The sequence below is a fragment of the Podarcis muralis genome, chromosome 9 (assembly GCF_964188315.1).
Source record: "Podarcis muralis chromosome 9, rPodMur119.hap1.1, whole genome shotgun sequence".
In the NCBI taxonomy this organism is placed as follows: domain Eukaryota; kingdom Metazoa; phylum Chordata; class Lepidosauria; order Squamata; family Lacertidae; genus Podarcis; species Podarcis muralis.
The window spans coordinates 2,857,485-2,863,484 of record NC_135663.1 but is presented as its reverse complement, the minus strand read 5'-3'; positions in this window follow the sequence as shown (position 1 = coordinate 2,863,484).

Here is a 6,000-nt window from a genome sequence, read left to right as displayed (position 1 = left end):
CTTCTTCTTCTTCCTCTTCCTCTTCTTCTTCTTCTTTTTCTTCTTCTTCTTCTTCTTCTTCTTCTTCTTCTTCTTCTTCTTCTTCTTCTTCTTCCTCTTCTTCTTCTTCTTTAGCAATCACTTGTAGCTGAGTAAGATTGTCTTAACACTGAGTCCGTAAGTCACTATGGAGGCCAATTCTGGATACACACATCCTTCCACAGTGGGGACATTGGTTTCCAGGAAGGAGTTGATCACGGTGAGGGTTTGCCAAACATGCCTTCCTCTTAGCACAATTCTCCCTTTCATCCTGAGTTTGAGTGTTTTCAAAGTCCGTGACACCTTTGGTAAAGGCTATTCTCCAACTGTTCTCAAAGCCACAAACATGAGTCTGACCAAACTGTGGGAGGCAGTGGAAGATAGGAGTGCCTGGCGTGCTCTGGTCCATGGGGTCACGAAGAGTTGGACACGACTAAACGACTAAACAACAACAAATTCTCCAACTGGAGTGCTCATGGGCCAGTGATCCCCAATTGTCGGTGTTTATACTATATTTTTTTTAGATTTGCCTTGAGAGAGTTTCTAAACCTCTTTTGTTGACCACCGGCTTTACACTTTCCATTTTTCAGTTCAGAATAGTTACTTTGGAAGACAATAATCAGGCATCCAAACAACATGACCAGTCCATGACTAGAGCAGGGTGGCGACAGCATGTCCCATTTGTCTCCCCCTCAGCTCTGCTCCCCACCATTCTTTAGAACAGTGTTTCCCAACCGGTGTTCCACGGCACACTACTGTGCCGTCAGACATTGGCTGGTGTGCCGTGGGAGGGAGGCGGGCGAGTCGGGCGGTGAGAGGCGGCGGCGGCGAGGATCCGCGTCGAGCCGGGGGCGGCTCCGCGGTGGTGGTGCCGAGCGGCGGGGCAGCGCGTGCAAAAGGGAGGAGCGCGAGACAGCGGAGGAGGAGGAGGCCGGCATGTCCGGGCAGCAGCAGCAACAACAGCAGCAGCAACTCCCGGCGACGGCTCCTCAAGCCCCGCCGCCGCCCCCTCCTCCGCCCGCTATCGCCGCCACCACCACAACAGCCGCCGCCGCCTCAGTTGCCGCCGTCCCTCAGTCCCTCGCTCTGCTGCCTCCTCCCACCCCCAAAAGCTTGGAGGTTCCCCGGCAAGGGGGAGGGAAAAAACTTTCACTTTCGTGCGTCCCTCCCGGCGTGACGCTGCGCGCTGACGTCACGGGGCGGGGCTTTAATGGTGGTGTGCCGTGAGATTTTTTTTCAGTAAACAGGTGTGCCGTTGCCCAAAAAAGTTTGGGAAACACTGCTTTAGAAGACCAAGCAATGCTTTTTGACCTCATCTTGTTAAACTATGATAGTTTGAGGAATTCTACTGCTTCTTAAATGTTTGCTAAAGTGTAGGAATGCAGGTACACAAGGCTTGCTTTGTTCCATAGTATCATTCAGTGGTTATTGTTGCTTTCTACCACCATCGTCCCAGTTAATTAGCTCTGGCACTACAGAATGAAGAATCTACTGGAACCGCAAGGTCCTATGTCCACTCAGAACTAATGAGTGTGGAGAAAGAGGATAGAGAAAAGGTTTTCTCCTACTCTCATAACACTAGAAGTCATCTTCCTTAAAATCCATGTTTCCCAAAGTGTGCGATACTGCCCCCCTGGGGGGCACTGGAACAATCCAAGGGGGTGTTGAATAAAAATAAGTGGGGTAGAAGAGAAGAGAAGATTCATCTGTTATGTAATGACGCTTACTGCCAGGTAGGGCTCCGTTGTGGGTTGGCAGCAAAAGTTCCCCTGGATCTGGCAAGTGCACTGGAGGGGAGAGGTTTTCCCAGGCTAGAACCCTTTTTGGCTTCACCCAGACCCTGGAAGTGGATTGCAGACTGCCTTCCTATTTGGCCCATGGCAGGCAGGATGCGGAACCGGCTCCACCCCTAGGATGGATCGGACTGAGCCGGCAGTCTTAACTCTGGTCCACTCCATGGAATTTTAATCTTTCTTTACTAGGTTGTAGGACATAGGTAGAAACAGGGCTTTTTTCAGGGGGAACTCACAGGAACTCAGTTCTGGGATCTCTCAGGTGGGTGCAATTGCCATTCAAAGAGAAAGAGGGAGGAGTTCATGGTGAGTTCCGGCATCTTTTTTCTAGAAAAATAGCACTGGGTAGAAATATAGATACATAAAAGAATGCAAATTTGTCACTGCTTCTTTTATTTGTTCACTTAAAAAATCTTGGTTTCCAGGGCGGGTGCTGTGTATTTCTTGTCTTTTTTTTCTGAAAGGAGGTGGTAGGCCACATAGGTTTGGGAGCCTCTGCTTTAAAGCCTTCCAAGTTCGAGGCCATCACCACCTCCTGTGGAAGTGAGTTCCACAGGTTAACTTCATGCTGTGTGAAGAAGCCTTTTCTTTTGTCAGGCCAGCTTCATTGAATGTCCTGGAATCTGAGGTTCTGAGAGAGGGAGATCTCTTAATGCTGAAATAAAGTACACATCCCATGTGGATAATTTGGTTTTGACTGACTCATTGATTTGTGCTTCCTTTTCTTTTCAGTTACTGGGTAGTCGGAAAGCCAGATGACCTGAATAATAAAAGGGCTTGTGGAATAAAAGCAAAGTGTACAACACCACTGCGATGTTGGGAGAACTTTCCCCGTCTTGATCAAAAAAGAAGCATATGTAAGAAGAAGCCTGATAAACGATGGTTCAATTAAAACTCTTCGTGGACAATGAATCGACCCACCTTTAATAGAAGCCATGGTCAATTATCCAGATTATGGAATTAAGGGCATGGAAGAGATCAGGTGTCTGACACCAGCACTCAAAAGCCCCTTGTCAATCCTGCATCCTCAGGTGACCTGATTTTGCAACCTCAGATAATGGAAACTCCTGGAAAATAAAGCAAGGAGGACTCAGTCGTAGCCCACGTTCTGTTGCAATAATTAATCCAATACATCCTTTCCCAACCCAGTGCCTTCTAGGTACCATCAGCCCTAACCAACAGGTTGCATTGGAGGGCACCAAGTGGAGGAAGATTGATTTAGTATACCTGCTAGAGGGGAACATTTTACCAGATTGGGGGGGGGGGACACAACACTCCTGTCTTTAGGGATGACTCCCCCTATTGGCAACAGGAAGGGACTTCGTGGCCTCTCTAGGCGGAGGAGCCATTTCACTTCCCCCAGACCAACCCTGCCTGCAGTGAGAGCAGTGGCGTGTCTCTCTTTATTTCTGAGAGAATTTGTCTTCCTGTGAGTGTTTCAGTCCCCTTTGTCTTGTTTCTTATTACGACTTGCAGACAACAGTTGGCTCATAACCTGCCAGGCATGGGCCCACTATCAGTTAGCAATTCACAACACTTCGACCAGTGGGGTCAACAGAGAATCCACAGCTCCAGCTCCATCCTTTTCCAGAGTTCCTGGTTATGAAAAACCTCTGCCCCACTCAGTTCAGTTCTAAAGTGAGGGTGGATAAGTCAGCAAGCCTGACTTTTGGTGTTGTACTGTTGCTACGCAACCCAGTGCACCTGGCATCCTAACCCCATACAAGATAAACGAGATCCAAACATAGGCCAAGCAATTTCACTCCTTTTTCCAATTACACTTTCTATGCTTAATTTCTTTGAAAGCTTGGATTTGTCCCATAGTGTTCTCCTGCCCTTAAGAGTTATTTTGGTCCATTAAATTATACTTTTAAATTTCAATTGCTTGCCTGTAGTTGACATGGTGGGTGGAACTCTGCTGGACCTGAATAAATATTTAATGCCTAGGGTTAAGTGGGATAACAGTCCATGTTCCAAATTTAGTCTCAGAAGAAGAAAAATCCAACAATTTGAGGGGTGGGGGCGCTCATCCACTTAATTGAAGAAGTTCTCCAGAAGTCATTTAGCCCTGGGGTTAAAGGGGACACAACATGCCTGTTGTTAAGTTGTGGGTGAACATATCAGACGACACAGTGATTCTTCAAACAGCTCTTGTTTATTCACAGGCCAGAACAGAACTGAGCTGAAGGGTTCAGCCAGCCTGCTTATATAGAGCTCCACTAGAACAGTAACCACTTTCTGTAACTATCCAATCACTGAACGTCACTTTCAATCCCTTATTTGCATATGTGGACCTGAGCGAAAACTATCTACAGTATCCCCCTGCTGGCCCAGGGTGAGAACTTCAGTACATAACACCTGTCCTTTGCAGCATTCCAAAGATACTCGTGAAAGTCACTTTTTTGCATGAGAGTACTAGGGAAGTGGAGTAAGCAATAACTAAAGTAGATATTTTCCTGGACTTCTGCTATATGTGGAATGCTGATTGGCTGCCTTCCAGTCCCAATCAGGAAGGAGCAGAAGCTGAATGGGAACTCTGGAATGTTCTGCATCAAAGCGGAAGGTGGTTGGAGCCGTTGAAGGAAGGAACATCTGCAGGAAGAAGCTGAGACGGAGAGAAGACTCCGGGAGGCACCACGGTATCCAAAAGGGGAAAGGAGATAATTCACTCGTAGTCAGCTGCCTTTTTCTAAGGCCATTGGTTGTCCTGCCCAATGTGCTGTTTAGCCCAGGATCTCTGGAAAATGGAGGTCTTTCTAAGGCTTCCTGCTGGAGATCCTTCTGGTGGGAAATGCTGTGGATTGAACAGGATCCGTTTGCATGAAGTATGTCACTAAGCTAGAATTCAGAAGGCCCCAACTGCCCTATTGTTGTTGTTGTTTAGTCGTTTAGTCGTGTCCGACTCTTCGTGACCCCATGGACCAGAGCACGCCAGGCACCTCTGTCCTCCACTACCTCCCACAGTTTGGTCAAACTCATGCTGGTAACCTTGAAAACACTATCCAACCATCTCGTCCTCTGTCGCCCCCTTCTCCTTGTGCCCTCCATCTTTCCCAGCACCAGTGTCTTCTCCAGGGAGTCTTCTCTTTTCATGAGGTGGCCAAAGTACTGGAGCCTCAGCTTCACGATCTGTCCTTCCAGTGAGCACTCAGGGCTTATTTCCTTAAGAATGGATGCGTTGGATCTTCTTGCAGTCCATGGGACTCTCAAGAGTCTTCTCCAGCACCATAATTCAAAAGCATCAATTCTTCGGCGATCAGCCTTCTTTATGGTCCAGCTCTCACTTCCATACATCACTACTGGGAAAACCATGGCTTTAACTATACGGACCTTTGTTGGCAAGGTGACGTCTCTACTTCTCAAGATGCTGTCTAGGCCTGTCATTGCCCTTCTCCCAAGAAACTGCCCTATTACAGTGGGACAAAAGCAGTCTGCTTCTCTCCCACTGTATTTTCAGGGAATAGGAGATTCCATGTCTATAAATGAAGTGGGGACAGGATGCCAGAGAGCTTTTCATGTCTACTTCCTTGTATAATGAAGAGCTTGATATGACTGCTCTTTAAACAGTAAAGGTAAAGGTAAAGGGACCCCTGATCATTAGGTCCAGTCGCGGATGACTCTGGGGTTGCAGTGCTCATCACGCTTTATTGGCCGTGGGAGCCGGCGTACAGCTTCTGGGTCATGTGGCCAGCATGACTAAGCCGCTTCTGGCGAACCAGAGCAGCACATGGAAATGCCGTTTACCTTCCCGCCAGAGCGGTACCTATTTATCTACTTGCACTTTGACGTGCTTTCAAACTGCTAGGTTGTCAGAAGCAGGGACCAAACAACAGGGCTCATCCCATCGCGGGGATTCGAACCGCCGACCCTCTGATCGGCAAGCCCTAGGCTCTGTGGTTTAACCCACAGCGCCACCCGCATCCAATCTTTAAACAGTAGGTTTGTCTTAAGATATCATTTTAACAGCCTAATCCATTAAATGGTCACTTAGAAGAACTCCAGGATGAGACACCACTCAAAATGAGGAGATAAGATGGCAGCTAAGAATAAGGTCCTGTCAACAAAAAGAGGTGAGCTTCTTCAGACTGCTACTCTGATTTGGTTTTTGACCACTAAATTCTTTCATGGAAGTTGTGCTAACTGTCTACTCCTTTATATGGTTCTGAACGCAGGATGACATAAGGCACCA